The sequence below is a fragment of the Cydia amplana genome, chromosome 17, assembly GCF_948474715.1.
Source record: "Cydia amplana chromosome 17, ilCydAmpl1.1, whole genome shotgun sequence".
Classification (NCBI taxonomy): Eukaryota; Metazoa; Arthropoda; class Insecta; order Lepidoptera; family Tortricidae; genus Cydia; species Cydia amplana.
The window spans coordinates 14,263,463-14,278,315 of record NC_086085.1 but is presented as its reverse complement, the minus strand read 5'-3'; the positions used below and the strand labels follow the sequence as shown (position 1 = coordinate 14,278,315).

Sequence of the window (14,853 nt, the reverse complement as noted above, 5' to 3'; positions counted from 1 at the left end):
TATCGTATCGCTGTGACATCTTATAACTGATAAGCATTTTTTCGAATACCTACGGCCCTGAGGGTTGTTTGATTACGTTGTCAAGAGTCGTTCTATTTAAGTCGATGCTAAGTTAACTTAGACGGACTCTAACACATAACCACAAGAAAATAAGATACTCGTAGCTTGTTTCACGCTCAACGGACACATGTTTCACGCCGCAATAGTTATAAAGGGAAAGATCTCGAAACAACACGCAAAGAATACCCAGCATGCATTGTGCCTTGCTGGCTTTTGTTTTGCCAACTCCTAATCTTTAGAAACTTTAGGTACCTTGTATGTTGCGGTAGAGACCAATAAAATATAAAAACTGTCAATCTAAACGACGTTCTTCTTAATTAGTCATCATTGTAGTAGAAAAAGTCGTTTAGGGCTTCAAAAAAAAAAGTCAAAAGTCAAAATATACTTTATTCATGTAGGCCTAGCAACAAGCACTTATGAATCGTAACATACTTATAAATTATCTTAAGCTAATTATCAGAGCAATTTATTGATGTTATTATTCCATAAGAATATTGGATTATTATACAAATCAAATTAAACACAAATTAAATTAAATTAAGAATTTCACAATTTTGTGGATTTAAGGATCCTTTTAAGGATCGTCAAACATGAAAAAAAAAATTGTATAAAAAATACTAGTCTAGAATGTTTCTAGAATAAAATCTAAATGTCAAATAAATAAATAAAAACACAAAAGAAGTATGTACATCGGAATATCAATTTCCTCATCATTAATCAAATATACCTAAAAAAATAATCATTTCGAATAACAACTAATCCCACGTTGTTAAATCATTCATGTAGTCTTGTGTGGTATAATACGCTTTAGAAATAAGTTTACGCTTTACATAATTCTTAAATTTATTAATAGATAATTCAGTAATATGGTTTGGAAGTTTGTTATAAAATCTCACACAATTACCCATGAATGATTTTTTAATTTTATGGAGCCGAGTGAAGGGCACTGCGAGCTTATGTTTATTTCTAGTATTAATATTATGAATTTCACAATTTTTTCTAAAATTTACAATGTTTTTATGTACATACAGAATATTCTCATAAATGTATTGACAGTGCACTGTCATTATGTCAATTTCCTTAAATTTATCTCTAAGTGAATCTCTATGGTTCATTTTGTATATTGCTCGAATAGCCCTCTTCTGAAGAACAAAAATGGTATTTATCTCTGAAGCACCACCCCACAGTAAAATACCATAATGCCATAATGCTATGGAAGTAACTAAAATATACTAATCGAGCTGTTTTCACATCAGTTAACAGACGGATTTTGCTCACTGCAAAAGCTGCAGAACTCAGTCTATTCGAAAGAGTCATTTCTTCATTCATTCAGTCTTCATTTCTTTAAAATTGTACACGACACTTTCTTTACTTGGAAATATTTATGTTATTTTTACTCAGAATAAAACTGCTCGTGGCACTTTCGATCCGAATAGGAGAAGTGTCCCAAACATTTTATTTCAATTCCGTTACCATTTTTAATAGACTTTGAATGGCGGTAATGGAACGGAGGGAACGAAAAATACATGGAAATTTTGGGACACCTTTCCCCTCATATGATCTAAAGAGCTCATGGTTCAGTTCAGAATAGAAATAACATTAAAAATTCAAATCTCAAAATAAGAATGCTCTCTCTAATAGGTACCTACAGTGTGGACCCTAAAAACCCGATCAACTTTAATCATGGTAGATACCGATATTATATAAAATAATGGCGTTATAATAAAGTAATTATTTGCTATCGAACTATTTATGCCATGTTAAATGTGGTCAATGGATCACCTAATTCTACAACAACAATGAAAAACCTGCTATATGTTATGTATATAACTAGCGACCGCCCGGCTTCGCACGGGTTAACAAATTATACACTTAAACCTTCCTCAAGAATTACTCTATTCAATATTCATAGGTGAAAACCGCATGAAAATCCGATCAGTAGTTTTTGAGTTTATCGCGAACATACAAGCAGACAGACGCGGCGGGGCTATGTTTTATAAGGTGTAGTGATTTTTATTTTAATAACTGACAGTCCTTAATATTTAACTGTCGATGATAACATAGGTTTTGTTACCTTTCGATATTAGGAGGGTGCTAGAAAAGTTTTGATAGAATGTTTTGGTAAAATTGCGAATCTTGGCTTCGCGTTATGGTGGGATTACTTTTGCAACTTAACCAAACTAATTTATAAGATTAAGGGCTCATTTAGACGGTGCGAGAACTCGCATGCAAGTTTCATTACATTGCGGTATTTGATCGATCGGCTGAATTGTTGTAACCTCAATGGTCCGCAATGTAACTAAAATCGCATGCGAGTTCGCGCGCCGTAAATGAACCGTACTTATAGGATAAGATATTGTGATATTGTTGTTGTAAGAATGTCCTCCTCAGTAAGTCAAAGTAAAAGGTTACTGAGGAATGTTATTTATTTTATTTAACCTTTATTGCACAATACAAGAAAACAAAAATGGCGGACTTAATGCCATGAAACATTCTCTACCAGTCAACCATTGGGCCAAACAGAAACTTACAATTGGTGGAATGTTCGTTATAATACTTATAATGTGGCTTATTCACAACAGAGGTGTCATAAATAAATATATCTAATGGGACAATTAATATATACACATATCGGGGACGGGCCTGGGATGGTTATGTGGGACTCCCATACAGGCTAATGGGACTCATGGACCCACTAAAACCCCTCTGTTGCCGCCTCACTGTTATACGGCGAGGTCCCAGGATGGCGTAAAATTTTGACATTTAACACATTGACATATATCAGTGAAAGAATAAGGATCAAAGTCAAATGGCGTTCTAACAGTTTTAATCTTCTGTCGAAAGATGGCAGTAAATTTACTGTGGCTATATAATTTACCATGACAGTAAGTCTGTCTCTATACACTCTATTCTCTTTGTTATTACCTAGCCATTCGTGTGTCAAACGCCATTTTGCACACATCTGCAGCGGTATCATGGTCGAATTTAAACTGTTGTGAGACATACTAACATTGAATTATTTTACGGTTTAGACTCACTTGTTTTAAGTCACTCGCGCGACATGTTTCGGAGAGCCTAGGTCTCCTTTCTCAAGCACTAACAGTGCGAGCAGCGTTCACGACGGCCGTGTATTGAACTGCGGCACGCCGCGTCGCACGCTGCGCGCGCGCCGAGAAAACCGGTTGGGGGAGGTCTTCCGCTGTCATTGTATTCATATTCATATTCATATTCATATTCTTTATTTGTATTGATCATACATTGTCACAGCCGCGTTATTTACATTATTATATACAATGGGTATGTCGGAAATATAATATACAATTAAAATTAGGTATCATTGTAAATTCTAGAAAAATGAACATAATTAAATTGTCAATAGAGTAGCTATACCTATACCCCGTTCCAATACGTCAGGAATAATAATACTTGCTTCCATTTAACATTAATTAGCCTTCCATGAATTCCTTGACCGAATAAAATGCCTTTTGGATCAGGAAACACTTGAGTTTTTTTATAAAAATGAGATCTGAGGCAATATCCTTTATATCAGACGGTAACCTGTTGTAGATGCGTGGGCCTATAATTTGGGAAAAGTTACCTGTTTTCGCAAGTCTATGCCTAGGAATTATAAGTGCCTGCGTTCGTCTTGACGACTCACGTGTGGAGGTAGTAAAGTGTTTCCTACTCCGCCGGATTAGTTTTCCTACCTCGAATATAAAGAGAGAGGGAACCGTTAGGATACATAATTTAATAAAAAGCTCTCTTGCCGGTTCGTCGGGCGGTACTCGGCACATAGACCGGACGACTTTTTTTTGAATTATAAAGGGGCGATCACGGTCTGCAGCTAAACCCCAAAGATCAATTCCATAGGAAAGATGGGAGTGAAAATAAGCGTAGTAGGCTGCTAGCAGATTATTTTGGGACAGTGAGCTTTTGAGTCTGGTTACGGCATAATAGGCAGAGTTTAGCCTAGCACAGAGGGAATCAATATGCTCCTGCCACTGCAGTCTACCGTCTAGAGTGAAGCCTACGAATCTTGCGGAGCTCACGGCCTCAATTTTAGTGTTTTGTATTACTACAGGGATTAAGTTTGTAGTCTTATTCGTAGCCAATGAGAATTCCAGAATGTTCGTTTTTTCGAGGTTGAGCTGCATACCGTTCGCGGTAAACCAGTGCAAGAGCTTCACTATTACCGTTTCGACATTGATACGGAGCTCATCCTCACAGTCCCCACTCACCACGGCGCAGATATCGTCTGCATACATAATGAGCTGCGTGTGAGAAGATAGAAATGGCAAGTCATTCATCAGCACCAGAAACATCATGTTACCAACATTGGACCCTTGAGGAACTGACCGGTCACCAATATCACCCGGTACTGAAGCATCACCAGCCACTTCAGTTCTTTGGGAGCGGTTGCTAAGGAAGGAAATGATGAAATCCAGGGTCACCCCACGTACGCCGCAGTGTTCTAGTTTAGCTGCTATCAGTTTGTGATCAACAAGGTCAAAAGCGCGAGATAGGTCGAAGAATATAGCGGCGACTCGTTTTTTGGATTCTAGTCCGCCTAGTACGTTCTTTACCACCTCGCGTGCTGCCTCCACCGTCGATCGACCAGCCTGATAAGCATACTGCTGAGAGCATAGCGTTTCTTTCGAGCTAAAGAAGCTCATCAACCTATCACAAATTCCCATCTCAAATATTTTAGAGATTGCGGGCACCAGCGATATCGGACGATAGCTTTTTAATTCCTTCTTGCTACCCTTACCTTTATACACCGGTGTTACTTTTATACTCTTTAAGGTGTCAGGATAAGAACCGTTCGACATTGAGGTATTAAGATGGTTGCATAGCAGGTTTAGGAAAGTGTAAGGTAGTTTACGCAGCGCAGAGGTTGGGAACCCATAGACGTCTCTAGTGGCCTTCGATTTAATATTTTTAATAATTTTAACCAACTCCGGTGCCGTAAATGGAGTCATAAACATAGTGTTCGGTACTGGTGGTCTGGAGGCGCGCAACAGTTTCAGAGCCTCGGGCATGTTGGGCCTGGTTGGGGTGTCGCGCACCACCGCCAGGTAGTGCTGATTGAGCGCGTCCGCCAGCTCGCGACCGGAGCCCTGCGATCCACACACAGCATGCCTAAGCACACGAAACTCATCTCCTGATATCCTACCTTTATTTATTTCTAGTTTAATTGAGTTCCATAAGGCGCCACTTTTATTCTCACTGGATTCTATATTTTTATTTATAAACGACCGTCTAGTGTTAGTAAGTAAACTATTATGTTTGCATTTATGAGCGTTAATTATTCGAGCTAGGTCGGTATTTAAGGGATATAATCGCGCGAGCATTCCGAGAAACAAAAGAAACTGTTTACTTTTTATAGTTTTGTCATTACTCCAGACTGAATCCCTAGGTCGCACCAAAACAGACTTATAAGGGCAGTTAAGATTAAAGTTCGTTATAAAGACATTATAAATATCATCAAAGTTAAATTCATTAGAGTCAGAGAATTTAGACCAGTCATATAGTTCCAAAAACTCGATAAATTTACGCATATGACAGTCGTTCATTATTCGTTTTCGTACCCGGCGCGTGGTGCACATATTTTTAGGTGTGGATATTACAACACAAACCGCACAATGATCGCTTATATTAAATTCCAATGGGTATGTTTTAGTGCGATCCAGGGGCAGGTCCGTATACGCATGGTCCAAACTGGTTCTGGATTCACCCTGTATACGGGTTGGGAAGTTTACCCTAGAAGATATATTATACCTAGCTAATAGTTCATAGAGTAACCTGATCTCTTTCGATCGTTTCAAGGAATCCACATTAATATCTCCCATTATTAAAATGTCCGCGCTGTCCTGACTAATATCGTTCAGTAGTAGTTCCAACTGATCAATAAATATGTTAAAGTCACCCTCCGTATTGGAACGATATACACACAAAACAATAACATTACAGTTTACAAGTTGCACCGCTGCTATCTCGATGTGCATTTCAATTGAATATTTTATGCCCAAATCACTCCTATCTAACACGGAAACACTGTTATGCGCGTATATACAAACACCGCCGTGAAGGCGATTATTACGGCAGAAGCCAGAGATTAAAGTATAATTCATTAAACTTCTTACAGCAATTTCATTAGATGTTAACCAGTGCTCAGTTATTAACAGTAGATCGTATTTAGTAGCTCCTTGGAGTATGCTTTCGATAGATGTAGTCTTATTGCGTAAACATCTAACGTTTTGGAGTAATATATGCAGTTTATCACATTCACTATTCATGCGCTGCACCTGGCTGTTGCCCGTTGGCCGATGAACCGTCGACTGGGGTCGAGCTGCAGTGTTCGCGATGCGCGGGCGAGCCGCTCCGGGCGGGGCGGCGGGGGCGCACGCGAAACCAGTTCGCAAACTTTACTCCGTGTGGCCACACCGCCGGCGAAGTAAACCGCTCGAATAGACTTTCTGGCATTCCGATGATAAATGAGGCGTGCCTGTTAGTATTTATTTTCCTCTTTTCGACGAAGTACTCTGCAGAATTATCGACTTTTTTAAGGAAATTCGATATATTTTCTTCCGTTGTCTCAGGCTGGAAAGCCCACGCTTGAATATACTTCATCGATTCAACAGTTTTAATGTCATTATCAGACTGCCCAGTCCCAACAACGACTTTATTTATTTTTCTTTTTTTCTTGTTAGAATGTTTGGTCCATGGGCCTTCATCATCATCATGCACAATGGAGTGCTGGTTTTCCTGAATTAGCACAGTGGGCGTACCAGGGGTGGAAGTGTCAGTATCAACTTCCACGGTCGCTGTTTTCGTGGCCCCAACACTCGTGACAGATTGTCGTAGGCAATCGGGAGTATTCGGTTGACGATTCATACCTCGTACAGTCGTTCCGCTGGCCCCACCAGAGTTCTTCCTCCTTGTTGCACTTGCTATGTCGCTAATGGCCGCCGCCGCTATCTGTCTCGCCTCTCGAACTGGGCGCTGAGGTGGCGGTACTTTGGCGGTAGTGACAGGTGGTGCTGGTAGCGATTTGCGGGTGGATTTTGAACCGCCGTCACCTTTGTCTATGTCATCTTCATGACCGTTATGTGGAATCGGTTTTGAGAGTGCTAGTATTAGGTTATTTTGCTCACCTATCTTTGCTTCTAGAGTGCTGACTTTCTCTACCAGAGTGGATAACTTCTTCTGGAGTTCGCGTACTAAGTTTTCAAGCACTTTGTTCGCCATTATATTTAGAATTGTAATTAAATACGCTGTAGGCGGGCATAGTGGTGTGTTTGGGCTTTGGTCGCGCGAGTGACTCAAAACAAGTGAGTTTAAACCGTAAAATTAATCAACGGTATCATATATGGTCGCGTTTTTATCACCTGTCATGTCATGCGTCACTTTCACACTTACATACTTGTTAGAACGTGTACAGGCATGGTGACAAATGATAAAGAGCCGGCCATCTTAGCCCTTCTGGGGCTGCGGGCTTTATTTCATGCATGGTGTAAAATAATTTATATTAAATACAGTATAATACCCTATTTTCAGTAGCTTTTATAATAATGAAGAAAACGAATAAATCAAATGGTTGGACATGTACTTATAGCTATGACTAAAATAGGTACATAAAATTGTGTAAAAAAAATATTTTAATGCTAATATCCAGGGAGGAAAATGAGGATTACGTTTGTATGGAGATTCGATCGTCCCCTTTCCTCTTTTTGTGGTAATTTAAAATCTCGAAGTTAATTAGCTGATGATCGTCGTTTGTACCTCTCTATGGCTTAACGACAGATAGGGACAAACGACGATCATCAACTGATTAAGTTAGCAGCCGTTTATGAATTATGAATAACGCCGTAACACCACGCCAAAATACCACCGTAAAATTTCAAAGTCAACCTACAAATTCTACAATGTAGCACGAATTTCCAATTTGGTCGGAATGTTGTATTCATTAAGTTTTTCAGCACCGCGTATCAAAGTGCTTTTAAAAACAAAAGAGGACAGCATAAATAAGGGAAACGTGACTGAAATAGGACTTTATGCGGACCAAGGACTTTATGAAAAGCTGGGCATGTGCGAGTCGGACCCGCCCACCGTGCGTTCCGTACAAATTGTACTTTTATCATTGACATAGATATCTAGGGACTGGCTTTACGGGCAATAATAATGAGGCATGACAGGGGCCAGTCGCTACAACGCGATTGGTTGATGAGTTCGCAATTTCGCATCACGCGCGCGATAGGTTGACGAGTTCGCATTACGCGCGCTATTGGTCGCAACTAGTCGCGTTAGACTGCACGATTGGCTGGAATTCGTTAGCACCGCTGAACTAGTATGATGTTTAGTGCCCCATTAGCCCGTCCTTAGATATTATACGTTAATGACTTTTATTTATTTATTTTTTTAGTTTATATTTTTCAGGTTTTTCCATATGTAAGACGATATTATTTGCCAAATTTTATAACTAGTTCTAGGTCAACGGGAAGTACCCTATGAATTTTGATTCCATTGAGAGTGTCGAAATATAGCTTTTTTTGCGGCATAAACGGCCGTATCTTTTTTTACGTTAACTTAGAAGTTACATTCTTTCACAGCTTCAAGGGCCTTTAAGAGCGCTCCAACATGAAAGTCAAAATAATGCAAAATTGATGATATTCCTCGATGACATTCAGTACTTTAGGGTCATTATTAGAAACAATGAGTACTTGTTACGGTAAAAGCGTCTTCTTATCTTTAGGAATTACTTTTTAAATATTGGAAAAAGGGCTTATTAAATTAGTAATGATTTTTTTTCTGATGGTTGTTTCCGAAAAACCACGTGAAGCACTAAATTGTGAGCTCGTATTTGTAAATGTTGAGAAGTTTACTCTGGTAAAGCTGGCTATTTTGTATTACTAATACCCTGTACATTAGGAATTACTTTTGACATTTTTCCTAAATACCTTTGAGAAAGAGAAAATCGAAGAAAAACAAACTCAATTTTCTCTCCGAAACAAGTGTCAATTCCTACGAAATTCTACTTAATATCGAAGTCATTTTCATACTCAAGCAATCTACAGCGTTTGCTTATACTGATGGTATACATTAGTGTTTATGAAATTCTACTATAATTTTTTGGCAATTTTTTGAAAACGACTCTAATATTACCGATGACGCGCGGTCGTGAGCTCAGTGCCGCGGCAGAGCTTGTAGAGGTAGGACGTGTGTCGGTCGGCTCCGCACGTTTTCAACGGCGACGACGAGGTTTTTTATCATTGTGTGCGGCAGGCGCCGTGTAAAATGCTATACTGTGTGCGTGACAGTGCGTGTATACGGCGACTGAGAAACTTTGATCCTAGTACTGTGTATTTGGTTTTATAGTATAGTATGTAACTACCGGACAGCATTAAAGATATTTGAAATGATCTGATATTTTATAGGTACTAAATTAAAAAATGGCAAAATACAAATGCTTTTGATGACATGTCAGAATCAGAATATATAGGTCTGATGATGGAGCTGGGAGGTGGTCACCGGTACCAATCACTGACCATCCAGCCTCTAGACTCAACTTAGGCCAATTCTTTCATGAAACCGATGCTGCCAAAAATACAGGGGTGCGGGGGACGAGGTGAGCGAGTCCCGTGCCGTGATTGGTCCGTTCAAACACACGTGGGCGTCAGACAGAAATATCTGCCGGGCGCTAGTGATGTGACACGTTGAATAATAACATTGTCAATCACGGTCAATAATGTAATAACAGTAATAATATGCAAGCATGTTTTGAATGCTATGTTGATTCGTTCGTTCGAAAACATTAACCCATAACGTTGTGGTTTCGTTAGCAGGTGTATCTGCTTTATATAATTAATTTAAAAATAAACTATTGGTAAAAAGGCGTCTTATGAGATTTAGAGAAGCGCGAGACGAGACGAGATGCGGATGCGGATATTCGCAACATCCCTGCTTGGAAGCACTTCATTCACGCAGCTCGCCCTTCGGCCTCGCTTTAAATTACTGAGGGCTGCACGCTTGGGAGTCGGGGTGAAGGCTTCGGGCCTTCGGCGGGTCAGCCTTCGGCCTCCCAGCCTGATATTCGCCCTTCGGGTTCGCTTAACCTACTTGGAAATTTTCCTTTGCCCGTGTCCGCCGCCATTTTGAGTGTTTTCAAAAAATAATTCACATACTAATCTTGGGCCCCCAAGCTCGCCGCATGCCAAATCTCAACGCGCTCAGACCAACTTGAAAAAAAAAGACGGCCATTTTCATAATCATAATCATAATTCTTTATTGCAACCATGGTATTACAAGGTGTTCTTATGTTAGTTAGTACATTTTGAAACTTTTTAAATGCAATTTGTGTTGTCTCGGGCTCTCTATGGCATTTGGTCGAGCACCCCCCACCTATCTCTCACCTTTGAAGCTTTTCATAAAAAATAAGTGGCCATTTTTACCGCCATATTGGTTTTATTAAAAAAAAAATCCATAGGAATACAGCTAGGTGACCCCGAGTTTTCGTGACCAAAATTTTAGCGCGCTGGGAGCATTTTGAAAAATGATCGCCATTTTGAATCCGCCATTTTGAAAAAATAATGGCGGCTTCAGAAACTGTCAGCGTCCCTCTATGACATTTGGTCGAGCATCTCCCACGTATCTGTCACCGTTTAGTGACCAAAAGTCGGATAATCCGGTCTACCGGATTATCGGATTTGGTCTACCAAAAGTCGGATTTTTCTGGAAGTCATCAAACCACCCCCTCTATACGACCGTATCAAAGTCAAATACCCCAGGAACCCCCTTCTGTTCTGGGAGAGCAATTATGTCAATTAATCAGTCGGGTTGCGGCTTTATATACAGGGTGGATTTTCTTTTTGGCTCAGTGAGGGCAGCTACCAGATCCCGTACTGCTACGAGAAAACGGTCTTAGGAGACCTTCCCTCGATTTCAAATTAGATCCCATTCCTATTGAGGATCAAAAGCTTGTATGGAAGCAAAAAAAAAATTCCGGCTAGAAAAGCCACAAATCGAGGAAATCTTTTCCCATAATATTTGAATGAAAATGAAAACTTTTATTTTTCACATGCTACTTTTGTATGCCAATCGATTCCATTCCTATCCAGTATCAATAGTTTCCTAGGGGTCGACTTACGGTAATGTACTAAAAAGCCACAAATTAATAAAAACTTTTTCCATACATTTACTATGGAGAAAATGTGAAATTTTATTCACAATTTTCTACCTCGCCAATCATTCGTACAGCAATGTCTTCATACAGTATTATGGTTCTTAAATGTAACAGGACAGGACTGATTGGCCAGATAGAAAACTGTGAATTAAATTTCACGTTTTCTCCATAGTAAATGTATGGAGTTTTCTTCAATTTGTGGCTTTTTAGTACGTTACCGTAAGTCGACCCCTAGGAAACTATTGGTACTGGATATGAATGGAATCGATTGGCATACAAAAGTAGCATGTGAAAAAAAAAGTTTTCATTTTCATTCAAATATTATGGGAAAAGTTTTCCTCGATGTGTGGCTTTTCTAGCCGGAATTTTTTTTTTGCTTCCATACAAGCTTTTGATCCTCAATAGGAATGGGATCGATTGGCATAAAAAAAAAGTTTGTCAAAAATGACCTTTATCTCGTATCCTGTATGTTTTTTTCCAAAATCTGTAAATGCCAATCTTCATTAATTTAAAATCGAGGGAAGGTCTCTTAAGACCGTTTTCTCGTAGCAGTACGGGATCTGGTAGCTGCCCTCACTGAGCCAAAAAGAAAATCCACCCTGTATTCGCGGTATCCTACTATACCCACCCATTAAAAACATCCTGTATAATTCTATTAAGAGTTATTACATGGTTTAAATCAAATATTTATTTGTTATTATGTAAATGAAATGTTATTTAACATAATCTAACTAAATGAGGTTTAAATTATTTGGCCGAATGTTCAAGTAGGTATCATTGCCATGTTGGCAGTCGTACACAGAAAAAAAGCAAAAATTAAAAAGTTAAACCGGCGCCCACTATTCTCAACAAAAATGGAATCAAAATAATGCATTTTAAATCGCAACCGTGTGTTTTTGTATAAAATTGGTCTTGTGATTAATTTTTGCAATGTTTTTATAATCGCTAAAAGTAATACGAGTACCTATGTAGTGCTGAATTGACAATATCGTTTATGTTCAAGGGAAAATTGGTACCTGACCGTAAGTGTAATTCTCATATTATTTATTTGTTTTATAGTGAATTTTTCGCAAATACCTATGCGATTTGAATTGAATTACCTTGTCAATAGTAAACAATCACATTCTATGGATATGGACATCACTAGTTTGGGCTTAGGAATGTCACGTAATAAAAGACAAGAAAGGATGTATACGGATGCAGCGCGATAGAAAGAGACTTTCTTAAAAGACGTCATCGAGTTTCAAGCGCTGTCAAATTTGATGAGACGCTTAAATTAAAATATTTTTTTATCCAAATCTCTAAAAAATCGGCTTACCTGTGAAATGAAATGCCATTTTTTTGTACACTAGAGTTTTTAGTGTTCTTGCCACACAATTTGACACAACAATAATGCATTTTTGATAGCAAAAACTTCTTCGAGCTATCGAAGTTTCTAGACCGAGCCCGGTCCGCCGACTGAAGTAAGCGGTGTAGGCGTGACTCGAAGATGGAGTAACGCTACCGTATGTGTGGCAGAGGGGGTAGCGCGACTATGCTATGTCTAGAGGCTGGAAGGTGGTCACCGGTACCAGTCAACCACGCAACTAAACCACTTCGTGTTTGGGCTCGTTTGATTCGTCTCAACAAGATCTTTGACACAAGATAGGACTCAGGGTCTGATGATGGAGCTGGAAGGTGGTCACCGGTACCAGTCAACCACGCAACTAAACCACTTCGTGTTTGGGCTCGTTTGATTCCTCTCAACGAGATCTTTGACACAAGATAGTACTGAGGGTCTGATGATGGAGCTGGAAGGTGGTCAACGGTACCAGTCAACCATGCAACTAAACCACTTCGTGTTTCGGCTCGTTTGATTCGTCTCAACAAGATCTTTGTCACAAGATAGGACTCAGGGTCTGATGATGGAGTTGGAAGGTGGTCAATGGTACCAGTCAACCATGCAACTAAACCACTTCGTGTTTCGGCTCGTTTGATTCGTCTCAACAAGATCTTTGACACAAGATAGTACTGAGGGTCTGATGATGGAGCTGGAAGGTTGGCATCGGTACCAGTCAACCACGCAACTAAACCACTTCGTGTTTGTGCTCGTTTGATTCCTCTCAACGAGATCTTTGACACAAGATAGTACTGAGGGTCTGATGATGGAGCTGGAAGGTGGTCAACGGTACCAGTCAACCATGCAACTAAACCACTTCGTGTTTCGGCTCGTTTGATTCCTCTCAACGAGATCTTTGTCACAAGATAGGACTCAGGGTCTGATGATGGAGTTGGAAGGTGGTCAATGGTACCAGTCAACCATGCAACTAAACCACTTCGTGTTTCGGCTCGTTTGATTCGTCTCAACAAGATCTTTGACACAAGATAGTACTGAGGGTCTGATGATGGAGCTGGAAGGTTGGCATCGGTACCAGTCAACCACGCAACTAAACCACTTCGTGTTTGGGCTCGTTTTATTCCTCTCAACGAGATCTTTGACACAAGATAGAACTCAGGGTCTGACGATGAAGCTGGAACGTGGTCAACGGTACCAGTCAACCATGCACCTAAACCACTTCGTGTTTGGGCTCGTTTGATTCGTCTCAACAAGATCTTTGACACAAGATAGTACTGAGGGTCTGATGATGGAGCTGGACGGTGGTCACCAGTACCAGTCAACTAAACCACTTCGTGTTGGGGCTCGTTTGATTCCTCTCAACGAGATCTTTGACACAAGATAGTACTGAGGGTCTGATGATGGAGCTGGAAGGTGGTCAACGGTACCAGTCAACCATGCAACTAAACCACTTCGTGTTTCGGCTCGTTTGATTCGTCTCAACAAGATCTTTGTCACAAGATAGGACTCAGGGTCTGATGATGGAGCTAGACGGTGGTCACCAGTACCAGTCAACCATGCAACTAAACCACTTCGTGTTTGGGCTCGTTTGATTCCTCTCAACGAGATCTTTGACACAAGATAATACTGAGGGTCTGATTATGGAGCTGGAAGGTGGTCACTGGTACCAGTCAATCATGCAACTAAACCACTTCGTGTTTGGGCTCGTTTGATTTGTTTCAACAAGATCTTTGACACAACATAGTACTCACAGGGTCTGATGTGCAGCTGGAAGGTTGTCATCCCAGACACGAAGTGGTTTAGTTGCATGGTTGACTGGTACCGGTGACCACCATTCAGCTCCATCATCAGACCCTGAGTATCACCTAGTGTCCAAGATCTTGTTGAGACGAATCAAACGAGCATAAACACGAAGTGGTTTAGTTGCATGGTTGACTGGTACCGGTGACCACCTTCCAGCTCCATCATCAGACCCTGAGTATCACCTAGTGTCAAAGATCTTGTTGAAACGAATCAAACGAGCTCAAACACGAAGTGGTTTAGTTGCATGGTTGACTGGTACCGGTGACCACCTTCCAGCTTCATCATCAGACCCTGAGTCCTATCTTGTGTCAAAGATCTTGTTGAAATGAATAAAACGAGCCCAAACACGAAGTGGTTTAGTTTCATAGTTTACTGGTACCGGTGACCACCTTCCAGCTCCATCATCAGACCCTGAATATCACCTAGTGTCCAAGATCTTGTTGAAACGAATCAAACGAGCTCAAACACGAAGTGG

At 40.2% G+C, this 14,853-nt stretch overlaps 1 protein-coding gene across 1 annotated transcript in view; it reads right to left on the bottom strand.

Moving 5' to 3' along the window:
- LOC134655832 (molybdopterin synthase sulfur carrier subunit) overlaps window positions 1-14,853 on the bottom strand; it is a 226,791-nt gene that overhangs the window by 192,750 nt on the left and 19,188 nt on the right. The window lies entirely within an intron of this gene.